This window comes from Ambystoma mexicanum, chromosome 4p (assembly GCF_040938575.1).
Source record: "Ambystoma mexicanum isolate Mex_15411 chromosome 4p, UKY_AmexF1_1, whole genome shotgun sequence".
NCBI classification, from domain to species: Eukaryota; Metazoa; Chordata; class Amphibia; order Caudata; family Ambystomatidae; genus Ambystoma; species Ambystoma mexicanum.
The window spans coordinates 948,901,541-948,929,268 of NC_090927.1; positions in this window are offsets into that span (position 1 = coordinate 948,901,541).

Below are 27,728 nucleotides of genomic sequence, written 5' to 3' on the forward strand. Positions count from 1 at the left end.
AACTGAAAGCGCAGGCTCTTGCATTGCAACAGGAAGCAGGGGCGGATAGAGATGAGGTTTGCTGGGAAAGAGAAACTCCTGAGCATAACCTCAGGAGCCCTAGTACCAGAGGCCTTCATCTCTCCCAGTCCCTGGACTCTGCCACCCCCATGTCCCCTCGCGCACATGAGCCCAGGGCCACGGAGATGGCAGATTACTATCCAGCTAGAAGTATGGGGCTCGTAGGCCAGTACCTCCCAGGAATGGATGGGCGGGCATCCGGGTATGGGCACCCAAGCACAGTGCAATTTAGTGGGGAACCCCAGGAGAGTAGGCCCATTAAGGGCATCCTGAAAACCTCTGCCCAGTTAGGTCAGTGGGGTGGTACCCATCAAATCCTGGCAGCAAGGAGGGGTCTGAAGACTCCTCTGAGCATTACAGGACACAGGAGACCAGGTCCCCACATTCCCAGGCTCGCAGAATCCGGGAAAACCTGGAAGATCAGACGGGCACCTCTGGAAAGCAGCGCTTCTGAGTCGGAGGATGAATGGACCAGGGTTACCCGAACCAAAAAGGCCAATAAGGCAAAAAGGGCCTTGCTTAAGGACCCATTGAAACAAATAAAGGCAATAAGGAGTGTCATCACGCCTTATCATAAGAACGCCAAGTATTCTGTTTGGCAACACTTGGAGCTCTATGAGCAAATGATGGAGACTTTCCATTTGAAGGACAGCAGTAGCTGCATCCAGTACGTCGAATGGACATTATCCCCAGAATACTCCAGTCTCTTTGCGGGGCTGGAGCACCAAAATCATTTAAGATGGTCCACCTATAAGGGGGCCATCTTGAAACATTTTTTCGTTCACAGAAATCCTAAAGAGGCTCGCAAGGCAGCCCACAATTTGCAATGTGGGGAGGATCTGGCCCCACAAGAGTTTGTGCAAGAATTATAGCGTGCTTTTGCGCAGACCACTAGAAGGGTGCGCACGGATAGCAGAGAATTTATCAATACGTTTTTCCATGCCTTACCCAAATACATAATGACCCAGCTCGTGAGAGATTTTCATGAGAAAAGATCTTTAGACTGGGTCATTGAACAGGCTACCAGGATCTATGAGGTACAGAATCCCATCGAAAATAAAAATAATGCGCCGAAAAACCCCAAAACCAACAGCACCCCTGCTGCTGCCAAGGTGGCAGAGGTAAAGGTTGCCCCCGTTTTAGATTTGGAGATGGGGGGGCCTAAAAACTTGCCTGCACCAAATAATTCATAGCCCAGAAGGCCCTCGGGCCAGCCACAGACAGGGAGTCGAGGAGGTAGTCCCACAAATGGGGTCCCCCGCTCCCCTGACTATGTAAGTCCCCGCTACAAGGGAAACCGACCAAACCTGGGTTATGTGTGGACTCCTCCAGCCCAAGGGGGGAGATCCAGCCAAGCACTTGACCCGGGGAACTTCCCTCCTAACTTCCCACAGGAGGGCAGAAATTCACCAAATCCTGGGCAGAACTTTTCCCCCAGGTATCCACCCAATCTCCAGCCCCAAAATCATCCATCCTTCTTTCCCCAATTACCTGAGCCCAGAAAACCTAATCCGGGATAGGAGAGGCCAAGGGTGGAGGGGTACCAAAATCTTCCCAACCAGGGGTACTACCAGAGAAGGGATAGCTACCCTTCCCAGGATCAGTCCAGGGGAGAAAATAGAGCCCCGTATCAGCCTGAGCGGGTTTCACAACTTGAGCGCCAGGTCCAAAATATGGCACGAGATCTGGGTCACATACTGAGGGCTCAACAGAACCCTCAGATGAGCATGCCACTGCAGAATGCCCCAAACTCTGGACCTGGTGCTCCAGAACAATGACGGGGGCAGCACCCCGATAACCCACCGGTTCCCAGGGAGGAGGCACAAGGGGAAGGGGGGTGTAAAGCCTTGGAGGAAGCTTACTTCCCAACTTGTAAACAGCCCCTGGAAAACCAGGAACTGGAAACAAAATCTCCTGCCCCTGAAAGCCTGCCTCCCAAGGAGCAGAGGGGGGTAGGAGAAACAAAGGACCCAAACAGACCCACTTTGTGGAGGAGGTACATGTCTTCCAATTTGAGGGAGAGGGATCCTCAGAAGATTCTGGGAAAAGGATCTTCTCCTTCAGAGATGGGGGAACTCCTCCCAAGGAAAAATGGGTCCCAAGGGATGCCAATTCAGACTGGGGAGATGTGGAGACTGAGCTACCGCCGCCCATCATCTCATCCCAGAACCGACAATACCAAAATCCCATGGGTCAAACCCATCCTGATGACTGCCTCCAAAAATGGGGGGGCGGCCCAGAACCCGAAACCATTTCCTGTTGCCAACTTTTTCTTCCAGATTCCCCAGGCTCTCCACAGAATTCTGCCCAAATCTCTTTTCTTGCAATGTCCAAAACCAGAAAGTTAGCCCACCAGTTGTCCAAAAATGTGCATTATCTGTGCCCCCTTGAGGAGAAGGAGGGAAGATATTATGCCCCGGTACAAGTACAGGGGCAGGGTACAATTGCGGCACTGGTGGACACTGGATCTCAAGCTACCCTTCTGTCCAAAAGGGCCTTTGATAAACTAAATTCAGGAAGGGGGGAGAATTACCGTATTCCTCTCACCTCTCTTCCTGGACAACTGCAGAACTTTGACGGGAAGGAAATTCCCGTTGAGGCGACTGCAGACTTGGACATTAAGATCGGGCGACACAAGGTGAAACACCCGGTCATAGTAGTGACTCCAGAGGGCACCCCTTGTTTACTGGGGAATGACCTCCTGAGGAGGTTGTCACCCTTAATAGATTGCGTAAACAAGGTCCTCTGGACCCAGACTAGCCGACCAATAAAATTAAAACAGAGTGTCAACCATGTTAGTTTAAACGGCACCTGCCACATGGTTGAACAAAAATCTGACCAAGTAGAATTTCACTTCCAGAACAACCAAATTCCAGACGTGACAGTAATAGCAGTAGGACGACAGACTGGTGATGGGGGGTCCTCTCTATTTCTGAAAATCAACCTTCCTTCCAGTTTAAGGTGGTATTCCACACTGGAAGGAAACACCCTGATATTGTTTACTAATCCACAATCAGAAACTCCCACTCCTATAGTCCAGAAAGATGTGAAATCAGCTCAGAGCATGGCTGATATTCAGCAAATTGGAGAGCAGTTGTTCATCCCTGTTCAGTTAAATGATGGGAAGGACTCTGTTCTCGCTCGGGTGTGTGTGAACATCGGTAAGAGCTTCATCAGCAAAGCCATGTTCCGCCAACTCCCAGAAGATCCAGCCAATCCCACATTCAAACTGATAGACAAATGGGAAATGGACCTGGAAGCACCTAATTCCAAACATCTCCTGCCAAGCAGGTGTATGCTCAAAATCTCCATTGGCAACAAGAGCATAGTCCATAATTGTTGGGTCGTGCGAGATGTCACTGCCGCCTTTTACTTAGGCAGTGACATTCTCAATCGCTTTGCCATTAGTTTGGACCTAATAAACTTCAAATCTTGGTCCGGATTAGCGGATAATCCCATGGGCTTTGATGATCCAGAAAAAGCATTTAGGTCACCTCAATTGCTACCTTATGCAGTTGAAATTCAGATTAAAGAGGAAGTCACCATCCCAGAAAGGACCCAACAATTCTCCCTGGAAGTGAAAGTTAAAAGAGGACAAAAATTGAAAAACCCTGATGCTTATATTCATCTAAATGCTTCTCTCCAACAGCAAGGGTTAGGGGTAATCCCAACACCATTAGTCAACATAGAACATGACACCATTCCAATAGAGGTGGATAACAGCGACTTAAAGAGTATTACTCTAGCCGCAGGCACCATTATTGGAATGGCGGTTGATGACTGACATTTCTCCATTGATTTAGGAAATGAACTGTTAGGACCGATCCCCAAGGACTGTTTTGACAGTGACAGTGAGGACAATACCACACCAGACAGGATTTTCACATGGCATGGGGGGAACTTCCTGGTGTACACTTCTTGCCCTTATGGTAAGGAAGATGTGACTTGTGACTTCAGGAGGGATGAGGTGATTTTCCAGGTCCATGAGGGCTGCCTTTCCCACCTGAAGCCTCCAGTACAAATCAGCACTCTGACCAGGGACATCTCCACCCAGCTGGAGGAGGCCACTGAGATAGCCAAACCAGAAGTCTTTCCAGGCTTCAGGCAGATGGTGGAAGAGAGAGTCAACCTAGCTGATGCCTGTGTGACTCTGGAGCAGAAGCAAAAGTTGAAACAAGTTTTATTGGATTTCCAAGATCTCTTTGCGGTAGACTCATATGACTGTGGTCACACCGACATCCACACCACAACAATTCCCACGGACCCTGGAATGACTCCAGTGTTTGTGAAGCAATATCGCTTGCCTCTCACATCCATGGTGTCCCTTACTGAAATAATTAAGAACCTTGAGTCCCGGGGAATAATCCGTCCAGTCCATAGCACTTTCAATAATCCGGTGCTGGGAATATTGAAGCCAAACGGCCAGTGGAGACTCTGCGCCGACCTTAGGGAGCTCAACAAACGGGTCCATACTTCCCGATGGCCTCTGCCCTACATTGACCAAGGGCTGGCCCAGATTCAGGGGTCACAGGTATTCACAGCAATAGACCTGACCAATGGATACTGGACCGTGCCTGTCAGTAGGGAGGACCAATACAAACTGGCTTTTACCTTTGGGGGCCAGCAGTATACATGGACCCGGACTCCCTTCGGATACCTCAACTCCAGCAATGAATTCAACATTTTCCTACATAAGGCCATGCCCGACCTGGGTGCGAGGGTTAACCTGGCTTATGTAGATGATGTCCTCATCAAAAGTTCATCTGCGGAGGAACACATGGCGGAGATCTGTTATGTTCTGACACAGTTGAGGGCCGCCGGAGCAAAAATTTCCTTTCAGAAAGCACAGTGGTGTAGAACCCGTGTTAATTTCTTGGGGCATGAGATTACTCCTCAGGGTCTCTGTCCCGAAGAAAAGAAAGTGGAAGCACTCCAGAAACTGAAAGACCCCACACCTCTGCGGGAACTAAGGAGCCTCCTTGGACTGACTAATTACAGCAGAAAGTTCATTGAAGGCTACGCAGAGATCACTAGACCCCTGATTCATCTCTTGAAGGGGGGGTCAAGTGGGAATGGGGTCCAGAACAATCCGAGGCGGTAAGACAACTCAAAAGAAGCCTCTCACAAGCGCCTTGCCTAGCTTACCCTGTCAGAAACAAGGAGTTCTTCCTGGAGACGGGGTTCTCTAATACGTGCTTGACGGCAGTATTATACCAAAAGCATGACAAGGTCAATAAAGTAATCTCCTATGCGAGCAAAACTTTATCCTCTGTGGAGGAAAAATTCAACGATTGTGAGAAGGCACTCCTGGCAACCGTGTGGGCATTGAAGAATTACTGCCCGTTTATCCAGGGGGAACACATCATAGTGGAGACTCCACACCAGCTTCTGCAATATCTCCAAAATGACAGAATCCGGGCCGGAAATGTGAGTAATTCCCGAATTACTTCCTGGATTCTGTCAATGCAAGGCTTTCCTGTAGAGGTCAGATATGGCCAAAACAAGAAGAGCACCCTCGCGCAAGGTCTGGCTGACTTGCATGATTGTGCCAGAGAAAACTGTCTCGAGGACGAAAGTCTAAAAATCAAGGACAACATGGAGGCATACCTTAATTCCCCACACAAAGTCTTTGAAGAAGACAAGTGTGAGGGAATGCCCACTGTCTATGTGGATGGATGCTCTTACCATGTTGACAACAACGGGGAGAAAGAACTGGTGGCTGGCGTAGGGAATGCATGGGTGAAGGAGTTCCCAGAACCCTCCGCTGGATACAAAATTGGTCCCCGAAGTAGTCAGGTGGCAGAATTGATGGCTGTGCATCAGGCCATCCTCACTGCTGTCCAGCATCAACTCCACGAACTGGTCATAATCACAGATTCGGATTATGTACGGAACGGGTTCGTGGAGCACCTGGTCAACTGGAAAACCAGAGGCATGTTATGCGCTAATAACAAACCCCTGAAACATGGGAAGTTAATCCAAAATATTGATGATCTGGTCACATCAAATGGGATGACCATCTACTGGAAAAAGATCAAGGGTCATTCCAAAGTAGAGGGACCAGACAAAACTGGAAATGACTTAGCTGATCAGCTGGCCAAAACCGGGGCCATCCAAGGGGATCTAATAGAAATAGAGTTCCTGTTGGGGGAAATCCAGGTCACCGCGATCACTAGGTCCCAGACAAATGCTCACAATGATCTTTCAACTGCCCAATGGTGCAAGGATACCCCTGATGCTGATTTGATTACAGCTCAGAAGGGGGATCCAATCATTTGTAAGTTTTACCAACACCTTGAGGACCCTGAGAACTTTCCCCTGACGGATACCGATTACATTGGGAAAGAGGACCTAAGAGTGTTGATGAAATGTCCAAAAATGTTTCAAATCCAAGACGGTTTGTTGGTAAGGAAATCCCAAGCTGGCCATGATCAGTGGGTGGTCCCTATCTCATTCCGAAGCCTGATGTTAAGTCACACCCATGATGCGGCCACCGCCGGTCATAGGGGGTTTCACACAACACTGGAAATCTTAAGAGAGGTTGCATACTGGCCACACATGGGGCAGGACCTCGACCAATACTTGAAGGTGTGTCTTGTGTGTGTACAATTTCAGCCATCATCTCTCACACACCGTGCGCCTCTCCAAAAGAGGGGGATGACACTGCCATGGTCAGATTTGCAAATCGACTTTGTAGGCCCTGTAATTCGCTCGTCTAGAGGAAACAAGTACATGTTGACCATTACATGCTTGTTCACCAAGTGGGTGGAATGTCTCCCAGCCCCAAATTGCAAGGCAGAAACAGCAGCTGCCCTGATGATTAACCACATCTTTTCCCGTTTTGGTCTACCTCAAAGGATTGAGTCAGACAGAGGTAGCCACTTCACCAGTGAAGTAATGACAAAGATGTGGGAGATACTGGGGGTTAAAAGGAAGCTACACATTGCTTACAGGCCAGCTTCTTCTGGAGCAGTAGAGAGATATAACCGACCATTGTGAGCATCTTAAAAAAGTTTGTGGCTGATTCTGGGCCAAGTTGGGATATCCGATTACCTCTGGTCCTAATGGCCATCAGATCTACCCCTTCATCTGCAACCAAAATGTCACCATTTCAGTTGATGACTGGACGCAAGATGGTGCTTCCCCAGCATTTGCTCTACAGAACCCAAGAGCAAACGCTGATAAATGCCTCCACAACTCATGAGTATGTGGAGAATTTAAGGAAACACCTTCAGCATGCTTTTGCCTATGCTCAGCGGAATCTAGAAAGATCAGCCGAGAGCATGAAGACCCACTATGATTTAAAAACTACCCGAAAGGAATATAAGGTGGGTGATCGGGTCTATCTATACAATTTCCAAAGGAACCAGGCCAGACAGCGAAAAGTCTTGCCTACATGGAAGGGACCGTTTGAAATTATAGACAAGATCTCCCCTGTTGCCTATAAGATCTGCATCCCCAAAGGCAGTCTGGCGGAAGGGGAAGACAAGTGGGTACATATAAATCAGCTAAAGTGTTGCCATCCCAGGCACACTCTGCAACAACTGGAGGAATCCACTGGAATCCCAGAGGGGGCCGCTCCAGAGTAATTGAGTTCCAACCCTAAAATATTCCACATATAGCATATAAAATTCTGTGATCCTTGTATATATATATGTTCTTGTCTCCTAATCTAAAAAAGAAAATGTATATGTTCATATCTTCTGATTCATAAAATGTATATGTTCGCCACACCATTAATAGTGGTGAAGAAATGTCTACGAATAGGTATTGCCGCTTTGCTTTATCATCCTAGGAGAGATGAAACCATGGAGACTGACCAAGGAGGACGACCGGGGACCGGGAGCAGAGACCTGAGGGGCCCGGGGTACCGCCCAATCCTCGCATCAGGACCAGCAAGGAGAATCGATTGATCTACTGGTGGGAGGAAAGGATGCTGAACTGTGCCATCCATGGAATTGGAAGAAGGGGAGGCGAACATCCCAGATCTTGCGAGTTCCATCAGCGAAAGGACGGAATGGCCATCGCAAGAGGGGGGACTTGTGGGATGTTTTTACCCATGCATCCAAGCCCTACCATAAAACTGTGCAGTACTGGCCTGGAAAACATCATGATGGCCAGAATTCCCCAGAGAGTGCACAGGGAAAACATGAAGAATAGGCTACCACCCATTTTTGCCTATGTTGTGAGCACAGGAGGGCACTGCCTAAAACCACCATTGGGCTACACACACAGTAGCCTGAAACCATTGGGAATGGCAATGCTGATTGCCAAAAAAGCAACTCAGAACTGTGGGGAATTCATTTCCTTAATCCCAAAAATGGTTGCATTACCAGTACTCGCCACTATCAGAAAGCCGGCATTTTAAAACCACCAGACTTTTGTGTAAAACTGAACAAATGAAACAAAACCAGACCAAGGAAAGACTTGCTAAGAGGTGGATACAATGTAAAACTATATTCTGAAATGACTTGAAGGAAGTAATTATTTAATGTACATTTAAAAAATTGTAAGTTTTGATTTAAACTGGGAACTAAAGTGACATTTAGTTGAAACCTGGCTTAATGAAACTGAATTCTGCCTGACAACTACCCCCGACAGGAGTTGAAACTGGATGCTCAGCCACTCTGCCCCTGGCCAAAAGGAGTTAACACCTCTCTGATTAGATTAGGGGTAGAGCAGCTGGGGACTACAGGGAGTTGGACACAGGCCTGTCCTGGACTCAGGCAAATGTTATATTGGGGGCGTCGTAAAATAGCTTCCTCTTGGGAGAAACTGGGGGCAGCTGTGCCTCTGTGAACAAGCTGGCTTGGGGGAAGTGGATAAACCCGTTATTCCACCATGTGATGTGGGAAGCCACACCCCTGTTTGACCAGGGCATAATTTTAAAAAGATAGATAACTCATAGTGCGGACTTGTCAGAATTATATAATATCATTATTTTTGTGATTTTTCTGTGAACATTTTAAGAGGCGTTAGGACCCTCTGGTGTATTCTGGGGGGTTGCTAGCAGAAAATAGGGTCTCACTCCAAATATATGCATGTTAAAAATCTGACACTTTATCATCTGTAACCCATATCCCTGATGCACATTTGTGTAAAATCTGGAAAGGTTTAGAGGTCGTTATCTGGATGAAAAGTGGATAATTCTGTCATCAATGGACACAACATCGTACAAAGACAGGGATCGGATGGTTTGGTGCTACAGAAAATATGTTAACTGGACCTATAATGTTAGAAAAATGGTACATAGATAAATATGTATTTGGGTCAGAAATAGATTTGTGTGCAATCTGACAAGGGGAGGTTCCTCTGACCATAAAACCTACAGCATCACTCTGACTCACATTTCCTTCCCCCAATCAAGGGAGAGAGGAGGAATTGGCCAATGATAAGTAAGAGGGGCAGGTTTAGTTATGACCAAGCACACACCCATTTTCAAAACACATAAAAAATGACTGCTGGGACAGGTAGAGACATTCAATTCCATTTGCTGCGGAGCATGCTGACCAACGACTTCACATCCAGAGATCCAGACTTCAAATCCATCAATCTCCAGAACCTGTAGCAGAAATTAACTCCAGAATTTATAGCAGAGAGGCCTGAATCCATCAGCTGAATCCTCTTCAGCAGGCCTCAAAACTAACCAAACTATTCAACAGCCGGGCGAGCTGTTTGAAGTTTTGCCGAGAATTTTTGCAAGAACCTGTAGCAGTACCCAGAAAGCAGTGTTACATCCAGAATCCAGAGAGGCTAGACCAGCAGAGAAGAACTGACCCAGATCGCTGTGAGCAGAACCAGAGATCCAGATTGCTGTGAAGTGCCGAGACCAGAACCGGAGTCCAGTCCAAAACCTGACCAGATCCGGCACAAGGCCTATTTCAAATTGATATTGTGAGTACCTAGCAGAACTGTGCAGAACCAATCTCTTAGTTAAAATAATCTAATCCAAACTATTTTAACCTAAGTAGAACTGCCTCCTAGAAATCGTGTCATCTGTCATTTTTAAAGCTGCACAACTGTCACCTGTCAATTCTGCAGCTGCAAGCTGTCACCTGTCATTCTGAGTTTACTTTAAATCTGAAAAACTACCTTTATTTTATCGTCCGTATCTCTGGAACCGTTTGGGCTAGGAACAAGATTTAACTTTCCTCTGAAAGCTTCCTACTCCTTATACTTTTTCTGCAATCACGATTTACGCACTCGTGAAATTTCCCGCGATTTGCGATTTTGGCTCAATTTCTCCACTTGTCAAAATAGCAGCTCCATTCTTTCTTTTGTTAAAATCCGTTACAACTTGGTAATAACTCATAGAGCATTGCCAAAGTGAGCCTGAACTAATACCAACACGCATCTCCCACTCACCCTGAATCTCTAGAGGGAATCAGTTGGCACATTTTCCCATCCATTGCCGCCATCACATTTCAAAGCATTTTGGGCCTGTGTTTCAAACTCCTACCTGTTTCCTCTAAGCTTGCTGGGGGGGGAACTGAATTTCGTATTGTATTTGGTTGCATTCCTGAGAACTGTGTGCTCCTCTTTCCATCTCCTTCCATTTCTTACATTGCATAGGGGAGGGGGGTGAATTGCCAGAGAAAAAGTGATTATCTTATCTTTTGCTAAAATCATATCAAGTATTTCTGTACTGCATTTTATTCCTCATTGCTTTTCCCTTGAAATCATAAAAGTATTTTTGCTACTTTATCCATCCTATACTAACTCCTCATTGATTGTAAAGAAGTGTGCTAGTGCCAGATTGCCCATTGTTGATCAACATCATATGTCTAAGTGTACTATCAGATATTCATTTATTATAAAGTGTGATATATATATATTGTTTTACATTCTCAAATAAACCTTTTAATTTGCAAAAACAAACCTACTTCTTGGCTCAGTGGGGTCAGGGGGATTCTAAGAGGGGGGTGTTATACAAGGGTGGTCATCCAGAGTACTGAACTAGACATAAAAATACATTAATAAGGGTTTTCCTCAGCATCCCAGACTAGGCATTGACTTGGCTGTAGTGTTGATTGAATATCGCTTACAGTACAAATCTGTGAAAAGCAGAGATAAGATCCCACAGCTACAGAGTTTTGAGGAATAGCGGCTATGTAAAACATGTAATCTGTATATGTGATTTTTATAGAGGTTGCACATGTGGATATATGTATTTTGCCAAAAGTAGATTTTGTGTTCCAGGGGCTAGGGGTGGATTCTCAGCCTCATAAAATTGCACCATAAAGATGACACTCCGTTTCTCTCCTCCTATCAAGGCAGAGAGTAGAATCTGACCCAATCACCATTCAAAGGGGCAAGCTTAGGCTAAACCAGCCCACACACCCCTTTATGATGTCATTTCATAGCATAAATAGAGACAGCTAACCACTCATAGGACAGACAGATTCACTCACTATCCTGATACTGGCGAAGCACCCTGCTGCTGAACACTACATCTTCCTTGCTCCAGACTCCAGAAACTTGTCAAAGCAAAAGGCCAATTGCATAGCTGAACCATTCACAACTAGGCCTCAACTTCCAGAACAGAACTCCACAAGTGTAAGGGGAAGCATCATAATACAGCTGGGCTGTGCTGTTACTGCTTGCCTACTGAAATAAATATCCTCAGAATCAAGAAGGGCAGATCCAACCCAGTCCTGTGCAGTGCTGTGACCAGAGCGCCTTGCTGTTCCAGTCTAGTCCTGTGCCGTGCTGTGACCAGAACACCTTGCTGACCCTGCCCAGTCCGATGTGCCCAGCCATCTTTCCTAAACCAGATCCAATCCCGTGACCAGAATCCTGCCGGTCCCATTTAAAAACATATCCAGTGAGTATAAATAGGAAGAATTCTGTCACTAGCATATGTACTTTGCAAAGTCTGATCCCTATCTTAGACCCATCCTATCTCTCATTTAGAAACTGTAGTGTTAGGATTATCTTTGCATTGTCTGAAACCTCTCTCTAAACCTCCTATCTTTCCTCCAGAACTGCTACTGTTAAAACTATCTTTGCGCTGATCCTTTTCTCTTCTGAAGAAGGCGAGTTTCCTTAGCAGGCAGTCACCCTGATCAAGTGACTGTGTTCCTGTGTGGTATTCATTTTGTTCATAGTCATCCTTTAGTGTAAGCGACCCATTTCTCATTTTAAAAGTGCGCGCCTGTTTTCCATTCTTGCGCCTATCTCGAAAAATGACCTCCACTAAAACATCTGTAACTCCCTCAGATTTTGTGATAGAAACAAAATTTCAACTTCTGGTTGTAGCTAACATCCACAATATTGCGAATATTGTGCAGTGAAAAATGTGTACACGTGTAAAACAGCTTTTAATTGCGTTCGACTTGAATTTTAAGATTTCCAATGTTTTCTTGGGATTAAATCATAGCTTGTGTTTGTGTGCAACTATCCAAAGCGGCTCCCAAAAGAATGTATAACAATTTCAGCAATTGTGACCATATTTGGTGTTTTTGCCCTGTCCATCCTACAGATAACTTTAAAAGCCATTCTGACAGCTTGACAATCAATTCCGTTTTCTCTTGTGTTTGAAAGGGCGAAAGTGGGATTGATATTCTGTTTGAATTCTGCCATTCCTGAATACCTGCTCTCTCCTCCCGTCTCTTTACATTGCCTATTGGAGGTTGAGGGGTGTGCAAGGGGAACCTCTAACCACAGTGCTATCTGATCTGAACCCACACAAAAGTATTTATTTGCTGAATTGTTTTGCTCACTACTTACTCCTTGTGTATTAAATGAGATTATTCAGTGTTTCCTCACCCCATTGGTGATTGTTGTGTACCTCTTAAGACATATTGTGATTAGATTTTAAATACATAAATAAATATTTACCTTTGCAAATCAGCCGGATTCCTGGTTCAGTGTGACCAGGGGGGTTCCAGGAGAAGGAGGTGATATGAGTGCTATATCGTTCAGAATAAAGAACATTTAGACAAAAATAAATAAGGATTTCAGTTGTGCACTACATGCTAGGCATTGACTTGGGTGTGTGCCGGATTGAAATCACTTACAGCTACGTGGACAACGTGTCCCCTCCACAAGCTTGGGTCAAACCAGTTCGACAGACACACAGTCACAGCATGACCATTTGACTAGCAACGGTCACTCCGAGTTTGCATACTCGTTTCTTTGCTCCGTGCCCCTGACCCACATAAAGCATCCCCAATTCAATTGTTGCAGTTCTAGACACAGCCATGATGCTGCTAATAATTTCCATCATATGCCTACTGCCACAGATGTATTGAATTTTGTCTGCCTGCTACCTCAGCTATACCGAATTGCCTATTTGCTGCCTTTTCTATATCGTATTGTTTACTTACTGCCATAGATATCCTGAAATGCCAACCTAGCACCTATTGCCTAAATATTCTGAACTATTCACCTGCTGCCTTAGCCATACCGAATTGTCTATTGGCTGCCATTGTTATATCGTATTGCATACTTACTGCCATAGATATCCTGAACTGTATACTGCAGCCATAGATATACTGCATTGTCCATCTGCTGCCATAGATATTTCTATATTCTCACTTGCTGCCACTGCCATCCACACCCACGTTCAGGGATTCGTACCACCCGCCAGAGGTGTGACACGCCTGCACAGCTATACCAGTGCCTCTACCATGGTCAACCCAACACTCTATATACTTAGCAGGTCCTCAACACTGCAAGGCCTCAGATCAGCATGCGCCCTACATTCACACTTCCCACAACACCACCCACACTCCAAACCATCAACCACTGCCCCAACATCCAAACCCAACCAACTGCTCTCAGAAACACAAGCCTGGCATCAAGAACTATGTTTTCCAGAGATAACACAACCAACACCCCGACCATCCTACGCAGGAACTTTCTACTCACCCTGAGAACCACTCCCAGATCCACACACCTCAATGCCACCCTTCTCATTGGCTTGCATACCAAGACATCCGCACAAACCCATAATATTCTAGGTGCACTCATCAATGCCAGATCTCTCCCAGCACACACACTCGACATTGCAGACATTATCACAGCTCACAAACTTGACTTCCTCGCCATAACTGAATCTTGGCTGCATGCAGCTGCCAGCCCTGCCCTGTCCATTGCCATTCCAAATAGCTACTCTATCTGCAGTCGGGACAGACCCACAGCTAAAGGTGGACGCATTGCCATCATTGCTAAGACCGCCCTGATGATGAGAGAGACTCCCACAATGGTCTTCATTTCTGGGGAACTCCTCTCAGTAAAATTATCTTTGAACACGTCTGCTACTCTAAATATCCATATGGTTTACAGACCTCTAGGGCCGGCACTCGCATTTGAAAATGACAATACCCAAATTCTTACATCGAACTCCAAACCCAAATCCTAAACGTTAATTTTGGGTGATTTCAACCTAGTGTTCCGTGACCCATCAGACAAACATGCCATAGCCTTAGCTAACACCATGACAGCCCTTGGGCTAGCACATAGTATTCAAAATCCTACACATGCTAAATGCTGCACTCTTGACTGGCCCACAGACACCAACTGCAAATCCACTAGCTCATCGAATTATCCATGCCCATGGTATGACCATCATCTTATTACCTTTACCATTGAGACTTCAACCATCAAGACCTAGACCCCTACACTAGCTCCAGCTGCCCCTATCAGAAACAAGTGTAACATTACGGTCGACAACCGACAAGGCCTTTACTGGAACCCCTCCTTGCAACCCAATCCAGGAACAACCCTGACCCGACCACAATGACCAAACTCTATAATAACACCATGCTGGCCGCCATTGACCATTTGGCCTACCTCGTCACTCGCAAAGCCAAACAACCTGCTCACCTTAACGAGTGGTTCACCCCCACTCTAAAGACCCTAAGAAAAGAAAATAGAAAGGCTGAAGCCCTATGGAAGAAGGCACCGACAGATCTAAATATCCTCAAAATTACTTGAGAATTTAAACACAAGTACTCCAAACCACACTCTACAATGACAGACTAGCCGAGGCCAACTCTAAATTGAAGGAACTATTTTCTATCCTCAGAGAGTTAGACTCTCATCCTCCTGGTGGAAAACTGCAACAAAAACACTAGCTGGTGTCTGGACATCTGGAATGCCCTCCTAGGTAAAATCACTGAACTCCAGACTAAAATATCAGCAAAAAAGAAAATATGAGTGCACCCCCCAACCCCAGTCAATCTCCACCCCTTAGCTACTAACAATTTTGAAATGCCTCAATCCGAATTCACTAAAATCACAAACTCTGAGGTCCTCCAGATCATCTCAAGTTTAAAATCCTCCAGAAGCCAAGGGGATCCTTGGCCACCCTCAGTCATCAAGGACTGTGCACCACAGCTCGCCCCTTTCACCACGAGCCTCATCAATGCCTTGTTTAACAACAACGGCATCCCTACGACCGAAAAACTGCATGGGTGCTACCATTACAAAAAAAACTCCCTCGACCACAACATCCCCACATATTACTGATCCATCACACCATCCCATTTTTACAAAAAATTTTGGACCAAGTGCCTTTCTCCAAATTCAGAAATATCTGGAAGAAAACAACATCCTGTGACTCAGGCAATCCGGTTTTCGCCCCAGACATGGTACTGAAACAGCTCTCCTAGCTTTAAAAGTCCAAATGGATGACCTGAAGGACAAAGGGAAACTTGCCCTGCTCCTCCTACTGGACCTCTTGGACGTGAGCTGGGTGTTCCCAAACAGCCCTTTAAGATGAGTAGCAATACCCTGGAGATGGATGGGGATGCAGATTTTATTCATACATCAATAATCAAGACGACACAAATAGTTTAGTAATATTCGTCTTTTTTAATGTAAAGTATCTAAAACAGGGAGTACAACGAACATCAGCAATCGCTCGATACTCTGACTCTACTTACGTCATAAAAAAGTTGGGATTTTGTACCCAAAATTGGTCATCGCTGACGTTTTGACCTGTGTCATTACCAAAGTCATCCTACGTGGCAAACTACGAAAACCTACCGGGAGATGGGATTGGTTCTAAGTGAATAACTAATATAAGCTCTATATGTTCTTCATAAATCGTCTGCCTCTCTGGTCTGGTTATCTTTCTATATGAGTGTCGATTCCACTTTGTATGACGTCACCATTGATCTTTGCCATTTAGATTCTCTGCTTCTTCAGGAATCTCGTTGAAATGGCCATCCTATTGTCTTATATGCAGGTATAGTTTCCTCAATGAGTAATTTAGCTCCCATATTCTCTTAGGTATAGGTATTCTTATGAGTACTGCACAGAGTCCACGCTCTTCTCTTTGCTGGTTTACTTGTTCAGTATACGTCACATACTTTGGTTTATACTTTTTAGGTAATGTAGGCGGGTCAGTTGGAGTGGGGATACTTGGCTCCTGCTCATCTACAATACCCCCTCTGGGCAATTTATCAACCACTCTCACATCATCTTCTACATCTAGACATCCTGGTCTGAAGAAATGCTTCTTAGGTATCCATATTTGTATGACTCCCTTCAAGCATCCAGCTGATTTCACATTCTCATCCTTGTTCCATGTCATGAGCATGCACTGTCCACTTGGACTGCGATAGATCAATTTTCCCACATACTTCTTATAGTCCTTTGGATAGAGGAGCTTTGTTCCCTCAGGTACATGGATAGTGGCCTTCACAAAGTCTCTCATTTCTTCATCAGTTAGATCTTTATGCTTCCATCCTTGTTCAACATCAATTATAATGCTCATCCCTTTGGCTTTCTTTGCTGTCTTCTTGCACTGTGAAATTATTATCTTGATTATACAGAATCCAAGCATCACTAATAATAATAAAGCTCCAAGAAATGTAAACATATCTGCCATCCATTGCGGAACTCACAAGAAGAGTTATCCAAACCAGCTGTCATCAGCAATGTATTCAACCTCTTCTATCATCTGGCCATGGAGTTTCGTCAGCATGTGGAACTTCAACAAATCTACCTTTGGCCTAGCCCTGCGGGGGTGATCATTTTTTAGTTCTCCAAATCTACCTCGGGGGCAGGGGGTGGATCACTATGCCCCCCTACTCTTATATGTCAGGGCAATTGTGCACTGTGTTACTCCTAAGTTACCACACTATGGACACACTAACGTAAGACACAAAGAAAACACATGAATCGATTAAACAATAGAAACACTTTTATTCCTACACAGCAATGCACTAGGCAAACACTACTATAATGCAAATCTCGAATTTGCACCTTTCATGTTTTGGGTGCTAATCTGCAATGCAATGCAATAACTGTAAGCCTTACAGGCTTCTAATGCAAGCAATCTAATAGTAACTTATCCAGTGTATTCATACACATGGCAAGTGTCAGCATTCAGCATTCCTCTCCAATCCACACCATTCATCTCCAATCCACACCACACTTCAGTCTCTCTCTCTAAGACAATCCCTGTCTGATTTCCCCATCTATCAAACTCAAAGCTCTGTGTGAGTGTCTGTTCTAATTCCCCATGCAATCAATTAGGCAACACTTCCCTTCTTGTAATCCCTCTATTCTACATATCTCTCAGTGAGGCAAAGCACTCCCTGCATGACCCTCACCATCTCTGTCTGCGCAGCACAATGCAGGGCTGATAAAGCCTCCTTCTCCGTGTCTCTACTAAGGCAAGAGTCACGTTATCTGTCTGCCAAGCAAACAGTTTATGCATTCGTGTCTTTCACAGTGTACCATAACAACTTTGCAGAGCCACAGCGCGTCTGTGTGTCTCATTCAGGATGGCTTCAAAATCCTCATGCTTTCTATTCTCGAATGTAGTGACTAACACATTCATTCATTCAAAGCACTATCTATAATGCAGACTCAACGCATACTCATGTGTGTCTCTCTACAATGCATACATAATACATAACAACATATCTCTACATGTGTCTACATGTCTCTACAAATATAACATGTGTCTCTACATGGCACTTCAAATATAACATGCCTCATTCAATAGCAAATTGCAAATGCATACAAAGTGGCAGAATAATGTGGATAGTCTAATATCTCTACAAATCAGAATGATGGATAACTAAATCCCTAAATGGCTAATGATTCTCTGATGATAAACCAGGCTTCTCCATACAATCTGGTTTGAAAGCATGCCTATGACCTCTGTCAAGGGTCCATTCTCATCATCATGAGAAGGAATAAATGTGCAACAAGATTCTCCAATTTTGGCACAAACACCTCCATCCATAGCTGTGATCATGGCCAGGACATACCTGTTCTGGAGAGTCATCAGTTGCATGGCTCTCATCTCTTCTCTGATTACATTGACTCCCTTTATGATAATATTAATCGTCTGCAGAAATTCCCATCTTGTGATCTGAAGCCTCTTGGTATTTGCTCCAACCTGGACCGTTGGCATGAAGATCAACGTGAGCACTAAAGAAGTCTGGCTGAACAGTCTGTTTTCATATGGAATAGCATCAAAGGCTTCTATTGATCTGACAGAGAAGTAGTTATCTCTCTTTATTCGATTTATGAACTCCATAGATCTCTTCTTCCTCAGATGAGCATCTGCTTTCGGGAAACTATTAATGTTCAGGTCACCTTTGGGAATCACCAATGCAGGAACATGGACATTCACCAATGTGCAGATTCCTCCCCAACCTTTAGGCAGTCTGATGGAGGCTTGGATCCACAAGCCCAATTATGATCCATAATGACTGCGATTCCGATATTCATTCCTGGTTCATTGAAGATTCGCCCACAGTTCTGATTCTCGCCCATTTTTTTTGCACCATTATTCCTGAAGCACAATTTAGAGCTCTCCAATGGTACTATCTGCAGGGGTCTTCCTCTGTCTTCTACCCATGTCAGTAGTTTAGCAAGTTTTGGCCATAATGGTTTACACAACATTTGTGCATTTTCTATTGTTGGTTGGTATTGACCAATTATTACCCAGTCTCTGCAGATGACTACTCCTTCTTCCCAGCCATCAGGTGATAGAACAGTTCCCCAAATCTGCATCTGGCATCTGTTTTTCAATCTAAGGATGTCTTCTGTAGATTGTCCTGGAACTTTCAGTTTTTGATTTAATTCTCTTCTTATTCCAGTTCCTTTTACTCCAGGGTTTTTGTATCTGATCACAAGATTTGTTTCTCTTGGCATTGTTTCTTGTCTTTATTTCCTGAACATTGTCATCTTCATTAGGATCTGTCCATTCCGTTGCCCATTTGAGAGAGGCTGCTCGACCCATGAACTGGCCTCTTGTATTACAGAAAGCTAGGTACACTATGCAGTGTGCAGTTAGGACATCTATTTCAATGGCTATGAAGATCTTTGACTTCCCCATGCTGTATGGCAGGAGTGCACATACAAAGCATTCTTCAGCTGACAATCTTCATCCAACTTCTTTCATGTGTTGGTACCATATGTTGTTTCCCAAATGTGCTGTGCTGTTCATATAATACTTCAGTTCATAATTATCTTTTTGGGTGTTTCTTTTGGTTCTCAAACTCTTCATGTAGTTTTCAATGACTACGTCTCTATATGTATCCACATAGCTTCTATCCATCTGTCTTTTTCTAGCAGCAGATAACTACAGCCATAAAGTCTCTACTATGATCTCTGTGCGTGACTTTTCTTTGGGACTTGTGCTTGGGCTTCTTGTCACTGGACCAGATGTATCTGCATGTATTCTCTGTGTAGGCCCAACCTTTATCAACCCCTGACCTTGCCTGATCTGCCAACCCTGTCTCCGGCATTTAAAAGCATTTTCTGAAACAAGTGCTGTGTGTGATTGATTACTAACAACATCTATTTCAAGCTCAGACATCTTCCCATCTTTTCTTGGGACAGGTATATCTATGTAGGGTCTAGGCTGCCTTGCAGTCACCACGCTCACCTTTTCCATCTGCTCAGATACATATCCAGGACTCTTGGCCCCATGTGCTCCTATATAAAATGCAGTTATCACTGTAAGTGAAAGCAATATGAGTATGAATATAATGCATGTGTAAATGACACAAAGGTATGTCACTTTGCAACAGTAGCTTCTTGGACAATGTGTGCGTCTGTTCTCATGGGGCAACACAATATTACTATTGAAATCCCCATCTTGATCATTTGATGCTAAGGAAGATAAAATACATTTTAATGGCTCTACATTTTAGATTGCTTTCTGGAAGCTACTGTCTTCTTTCAGCATTCGTCCTCGATCAATTATCTGTTTTCTGGATACTTTAAGAAATGACTTTCTCTTTCTCTCTGGAACCAGTTTTTTCACCAGGCGGGATGCAAAGGTTCCTTTATCATGAAGAAAAATTACCTCTGCAAGTTTTTACAAGCTCTGCTTCATATATCAGCTCCCAATCGATGCCACGAATCTGCTTCAGTCCATATGACATGTAGCTTCCCTGTCAGCATGAACAAAAGGTTTTGTCTTTTATTCACTTCCTCGATCTGTCCCTCGGAGGAAAGTTTCTACACCGATCTGTGATTTCTTTCAGAATAGATGCTCACCTGGATGATAATACTTCCCAGGATTACATTCAAGGTTGCAGTGTTTCTTGGATCTCTCAGAAAAGTCACCACATCCGTGTGTCTTCCACCAAGATGCGTGTATTCTTCAATTAGATGAAAGAACACCACACTGACAAGTCTATGAGCTGCTTTGTCTGATAGGGGCATCTGTGCTCTTCTCACTGTACTCTAGCAACTTCAAGAATTGTTCTGCAATGACTGTGAGAAATCTTTTTATTATTTTTTCATTGTCATTGTCTCAAATTAAAGCTGGAATGCGGCAAGTTCTCCCCACCAGTGACGGATAAGAAAGTAAAACCAACTCAAAATATGTAAATATGTTTCTGGAAAGGTCACCACTGGGTAACACCATGACTAGAACTAAACAAGAACTCCATGTAGAAGGAATTGGGGTACTGTTCCCTCTTCCAATTGCTGTACAATCAGAATCTGGCATTGTCTTATTCTTATCAAGGTTTAAGCATGCCTCAGTCCAAAGTCAATAAACTACTGTGGCTTTAAGAATGCAGATCTTCCATTCACCCTGTAACTATGATGCACAGAGTATTTGAATGTGTCCTTTTACCCTTTTATCTATAGCTCACAAGGGAGTGTCCAAAGTTAAGCCACAGTTCAACTAAAGGGTTCTCCACACTTTCCACTTGTCAGGTTATGCGTCCTTCTTCTTCGTCACAGATCTCGAATGCATATGCTGTGGTTCTTCCCCGATGATTGTAGGTTCTTCGCGGAGGGGTGTAGGCAGAGGCGTTTCTCCAGAGTAGATCTTTGTATTTCCCAAGAAGATCCAAGCATGCCTACCCTGCAATTTGACAGCAGATGGCATTATTTCCTCAACGACAAAAGTACCGTTGAACCTGGGCTCATCTCATTTTTTCCTTGTGTGGTTACGAACTAGGACCGCATCTCCGGGGTTAAGTTTAGGAATATGAAATTCCAGAGGTTGGGTTGTTGAAGCATCTCCTTCTGTGTTCTGTACTACCCTACACCCTCGTCTCTGCAACTGTCTTGAAATTAAAGAAAAACTGGAAGTCATACAGTTAAAATAGTTTTGCAATTTCAATCCTAAAACGTCTGACGTCAGCTGAGCTTCACTTCTAACTCGGGATGGAGGCATTAGGGGTGTTCAAATTTGCCTTCCTGTTACGATTTTGTGAGACGTAAAATGGTGGTCAGAACCTGGTTGGTTCCTTAATGCATTTAATGCCAGTGGTAGGCAATGCAACCACCCTTTCTTCAGAGTAAGCTTCAACTTGGCTATTCTTTCTTTTAACAGGGAGTTGAGCTTCTCACAGATACTATTTCCTTGTGGATGATAAGCCGAAGAAAACGTGTGTTTATACCAAGCAACGAGCTGATCTTTAACAAAGTGAGGTCCATTATCCGATCTCATTACCTCACATACTCCCCATCGAGGAAATACTTCTCGCACAAAAAATTTGGCTGCTTGCACCATCGACGTCACATAGGCGGAGTCGCTGTACACTGTTACTTCCTCAGCTGCGTGATTCTTGTTCGCGAATATCAACGCTAATAATTCTGCAGCTTGTGCTGATTAATGAGATGGCAATCAAGTACTCATAAGCACTCGAAATTTTCCTTTTGCCAGATGTTTCACCACAGCTGCACCTGTGTATCTTTGTCCATTATTTTGATCGATTCTCGAAGACCCGTCAATGAAGACAATCTCTCCCCCTGCGAGTGCATTCTCCTTTACTCAAGGGAGCTCATCACAGAACTCTTCATAGTTTGCACAATCTTGTATGGGCTCTCCTTCTGTGATTGGCTCAGATATAAACATAGCTGGGTTCACTATTTTACATCAACCTATTTTAATCACTGGATTTGATATGACCATGTAGAGGAGGTCCCAGATACGACCTGCACCCCTGCCCCCCATTGCGAGTTGCCAGTAAGGTACTCAGCAAGGTATGTGACGTACGAGGAGCAGCTGAACCAACAAAGGGCTGCAATGGGCCTCTGCCCTGTGTACATTAGAAGATCAATACCTGTTGAAAAGCCCATAACCAGGCAATCCTGGACAGCACGGTACCCAATCAGACAACCGTACCTGCCATTGGTACGAAACGATGAGTATTTACAGACTGTCCACGAGGAAACCCCGAAGGCCTTGATGGAAGGCCAATGGAAATAGACTAAGGGCCTGGGCAGCCCCGAGAACCACCAGAAGTGGCTACTGAAAGCTATGTATGCCAGTACCGACAACTGCAAGGATAATTGTAATGGACAAAGGGGAGATACACTGTGAAAAACATATGGGAATGTTGCCATGAATTAAGATGGAAGCAACCGCCTTATTGAACGTGTGTAAATAAGCTTGAAACGCAAGAAGCTAAGCAATCGATACCGCTTACAATGCTTAGTAGAAGTTAGAGCGGCAAGCGCCGACTGTATACATCTACCGCAATACAGCACAATGTACACGTGCAACTCCATTTTGTATAAACAGAAGTACTCTCATGCGGACAAGGCCTGAATGGCCAAGTTTCATATCCAGGCCCAAGCGGAGGAAAGAGCGGGATCGAAACTTAACAAAGGATTGCTCATGCCGGGGAAATCGAGGTCTTCCAGAGAAGGGGAGGTGAGCATGAGCTCACAAGGCTCCAACTTCAGAGCATGCCAGCCCGCCCGTGAAGGTCAAGATAAGAAAGGCCCATGCAGGTGGCCAAGCGAACACAGAATCAAATGCACGAAAAGGTTGGAAACGGAAGCAGATTCAAGGTGGACCAACATGTGACCAGACAGGCGCGAAGATGTACCACCGCCTGATGTCATCCAGAACCCGAGGGTGCCATAACTTTTCCTGATAAGAGACTACAGATCCGAGGCCATACCCAGCCAACTAATTGACACATAGCCCTAAACTACTGATTGATGGAAGGGAGGCAGGGTGAATCTTGGGACACCAGGCACCAGGGTGTCTATTCTGCATGCTGCTAATTAAAGTGGAGATTTATGTTTAGGGGTGTAACTCGCCCAATCACAAGGGACCATCTAATCTAGGGCCCTATAAACATTGTAACCAATGAGACGTCGTACTTGTAGTGACGTCAATCACGTGTGTTGTAGAGGGATGGGCGTAGACGCCCACCCAATAAGAGTTATCCAATCCGTATGCTTTATTTTCATATACAGATATAACCCCTATACTTAAGTTACCTTTCCCAACCAATTATATTGCATGATGATTTTTTATAGAAGTGTACGTCAATGATGACGGAGTTTGCCAATAAAAGAGGCTGATTGACTGAAGTTCGGGGAAGTCGGGCTAGACAGGTGTTTGCGATGCTGCTGATATCCATAAGCTGATGTATGTGTTATTAAACAGACTTCCCTTTGCCAACTTACTGAGTCCCTAGTATTGATTTGTGCTGGAGTATGTAAGTCCTGCACCCTGTCCTCACATGGTGCAGCTATCTTGTATTACAAGTTTTGAGGGTGAGTGCTGACCAATGGGCCCGTCAATAATTACCTCTCCTGGTCAACACTTGGTAGCAGAGGATGGTTTCGGCGATCGATTATTGATAATCGATTAATAGAGTTATAAGACACCTTTAAACCGACGGCACGAAGTAACTCTGGGCCTCCGGTTACATCGCGAGTCCTTTCGCTATTCGGGCTGAGTAGGCCAAGAAGCTTCCCGTGGACAGTGATAGTGTATATACTCCCAAAGGTCTGCAGTGGATCGGAAGGAACCCGCTTTTCCAAGCATAACCCTTTTCATTCCCACGGGAAACGGATCGGACGAAAACCATAAAGCGGGAAGAGGAAGGGACAGTGATTCCGGAGATCCAGAGAGGAAAAGAGAGGATCGGTGAGTGAAACAACGAAATTCGTTACCTTGGCAAATGATTTATAGGCATTAGAGCAAGTGGGGGAAAGGTGACGGATGGTGGCGGAGAAAGATAAAATAGTTAGAGGTAGAGAAGACGGTATATATATAATGGGTTAATGACTTGAGTATAAAAGGAAGACATATATAGCGGGATACCGAGGGGGCACCCGAGATTAAAAACCGTAAGGAATAACGGGGGGCACCCGAGATTAAAAACTGTAAGGAATACCGGGAGGCACCTGAGATTAAAAACTGTAAGGAATACTGGGGGTGCACCCGAGATTAAAAATTGTAAGGGATACCGGCGGCACCCGAGAGAAAACTGTAAATTCGCCTTGTTCCTGCGCTTTAAAGAGTGGTCAGAAGGAACTTGAACCCAAAGCCCACAGAGAGGGGGACGCTAGGCTACGATGACGTTTAAAGACGTCATAAAGGGGTAGTTCAAATCCCATGACGGGGTAATAATTAGAAGGCAGGTATACGTTGTCCAGCTGGTGTCTGTCTAGTCTGTCAAGCGTCTGTCCTACATGTTCTGTGTATGCTGAATGTGGAATTATTGTGATATTAAATGATGGCAATGCATTTTGGTTTTCGCGATTCTGTAAATGAGAGGGAATCGCCGCTGAATTCATGTGTCTCGAGTAAAACTGTTGGTGTAAAAAGTTTGCGGAAAAGTTGGATTGGAGCTTGCGTATGTGATGCTTGCTCATAATAGTGTCAAAATTGTGTTGAATGGGTCATTGTCTAAGGCTGTCTGACAGCACATGACCACGTTCCTACATGCCACATATAGCGGGAAGAAATGCCTTGCCGTTCTCAAGCTTTGGAAAATGTTTGAACAAGTAAAGGGAGAAGAACCTCCCGCAGACTGGATAGTAAATGTATGTACGGAGGGGGGTGAGATGCCTACCGCGCCACCTGCCGCGCAGGAACCAGTTGTTGAGGGAAGTAGGTCGGAAGGCCTTTACCCACTAGGAGAACTTAAGGCAGCCACAGGTTATAGCAACCCTGCATACGAGTCACCTGTGTGTAGCAGTGACGAGATGAAAGAGATGAAAGAGAAGGAACAGAAAATTGACTCGGCCTCCACGATCCCGTGGGACAAAGAGAGGCGAGATGAGGAAAGGAAGGACGAGGCACAAACAAGTGCACCTCTCGATAGAGAGAGAGAGGGAAAGAAGCGGAAAGGAACCAATGAGGTAACATTTGCAAAGGACGAATGTATGGGAGGGCAGATACTATTGAAATTAGATGGAAAAGGAAGTGATGACGCAAGGCTGAGTGAACGGTCTGTTGAGGCGCAAAGTAAGGAAAAGAAGAAAGAAATGGGTATCAGAGACGAAAGGGCAAGAAAAAAGGAAAGATTGAGGCGAGACCAACTATATCGTGAAGAGCAGGGTATAACGCTCAGTCGCAGCCTATGAAAAGTGCAGGCAGAACATGCTCAAGTTGGAGGAAGAAAGGAGGGTGCACAAAATGAAAGTGAAGAAGAGAGAAGATGAGGAAAGTAGAAGGGCAAAAGAATGTAGAAACGAATGGATGAGGGAAGTAGATAAGGCTAGAGAGGAGGCGAAGAAGCAAAGAGAAATGGATATGGAAGCAGAGCGTAAGCGCAGGCAAAGGGCGCGAGATTTAGAATATTTGCAGCGGGAAGTGAAAAAACCCAATCCTGTTGTAGACTGGGAAGACATAGAAGAGTTCTTTGCAGCAAGTGATGCAGTAACAGGTACAAGCAAGACAATTATTGATGATGACTTCGACACCAGAAGCATCGGGGAAGCGATTGATAAAATATATGATGAAATGGGACTGGAACGAAGCTCCCAGGAGGGAAGGGAAGATGAGCGCTTAGAGAGCACTCAGTTATATGACACTGAGGATGTCACCCGAAGTAGTGGGAGTAGGGGACGTTCCCTAGATAGACTCAAAGTCGAGCAGAACGAAGATGATACAAGAAGCTGTGTGAACTGTGAGTATTCAGGGTCTGACTCCAAAGGGGAAACGGAAGAAACTGTGTATGACGAAGGGAGACAGTGCGAAAAGCAGCACCCAGGGAACCAAGAGGTACGATGGTCAGATGCTAGAGGGTCCACAAGTAGGACACCGAAGTCCGCTGGACAGTCCAGCCGACACAAAGAGACACCCCAAGGTCAGTGGGGGGCATCAGCCCCTTCTTATGCAGACACGCTAAGTGCATTACCAGGTAGGTGGCAAGGCGGAAACGCCACCCTGGCAAAAGACCAGAAAGATAGATAAGGCTGCGTGTTCCAATTCCCACTGCTAGAGAAAGGGGGAGTAAGACCGCAATATATTCCATGGCCAAACATGGACCGAGAGAATCTCAAAAATAAGCTTCCAATGTTGACATCGGGAGCCGGGAAGTGGATACATGAGCTAGAACAAATGACGGGGGGCGTCACCCTAGCCATAGGGGACATCAAGGGTCTCCTAATTGCTATACTCAGAGAAAGAGCAGACGATGTGTGGAAAAGGGCAGGCTACCCTAGGGTAACCATAACTAACAACTCTCATGATGGAGCACCGTTTAATAACTGTAGAGCAGCAGTATGGAAAGTGCTACGTACGCTATATCCAGACACATCTGATATGGGAGCTATAATGACTCAAAAATGAAGGAGTCGGAGGATCCGTTGCTTTATATCAAGAATTTTCAAGACGCGTGGGTGCTCGAAACGCATGAGTCTTGGACAAAATCTATCCCTGTATTGTATCATATATTGTGCTAAGGGTTACCAGAACCGGTGCAAAAACAACTAAAAAAATTGGTAGGAATAGAAGCTAAACCGTGGCCCGAAATCCAGTTGACAATTGCCCATTATTGTAGGCTGTTGCAAGAAAAGAATCAAAAGAAAGAGGCAACGCGTAAGGGAGAAGAGGCGAAGCTAGTGCAAAGGAAGCTCTCGAAGTATGCGCTCGAGGGAGCCATGCTAACAAGCCCAGCCGATTTGAGTGCGCAATGTGCCACTAACCCGCCGCAGAACAATCAGGGTAACGCAGGATATTATCCGAGAGTAATGGGATTTGGAGGAAGAGGATGGCAGGGTAATCAGGGAGGCTTTAGAGGTAACCAAGGAGGTTTTCAAAATGTTCAAGGTGGAATCCAGAGCGCAGCAATGGGCAGTCCAGTTATGCCAGATGGACAGATAGCCCGACCACCACCAGTGTGTTGGCTGTGTGGAGTGACAGGACATGTGACACGCATGTGCAGAATCCAAGGCATGTGGCAGAACAATCAAGGGATGGGGCAGGCACAGTGAATCAACCGGCTACCCCATAACAGGGCAATGCACAAACC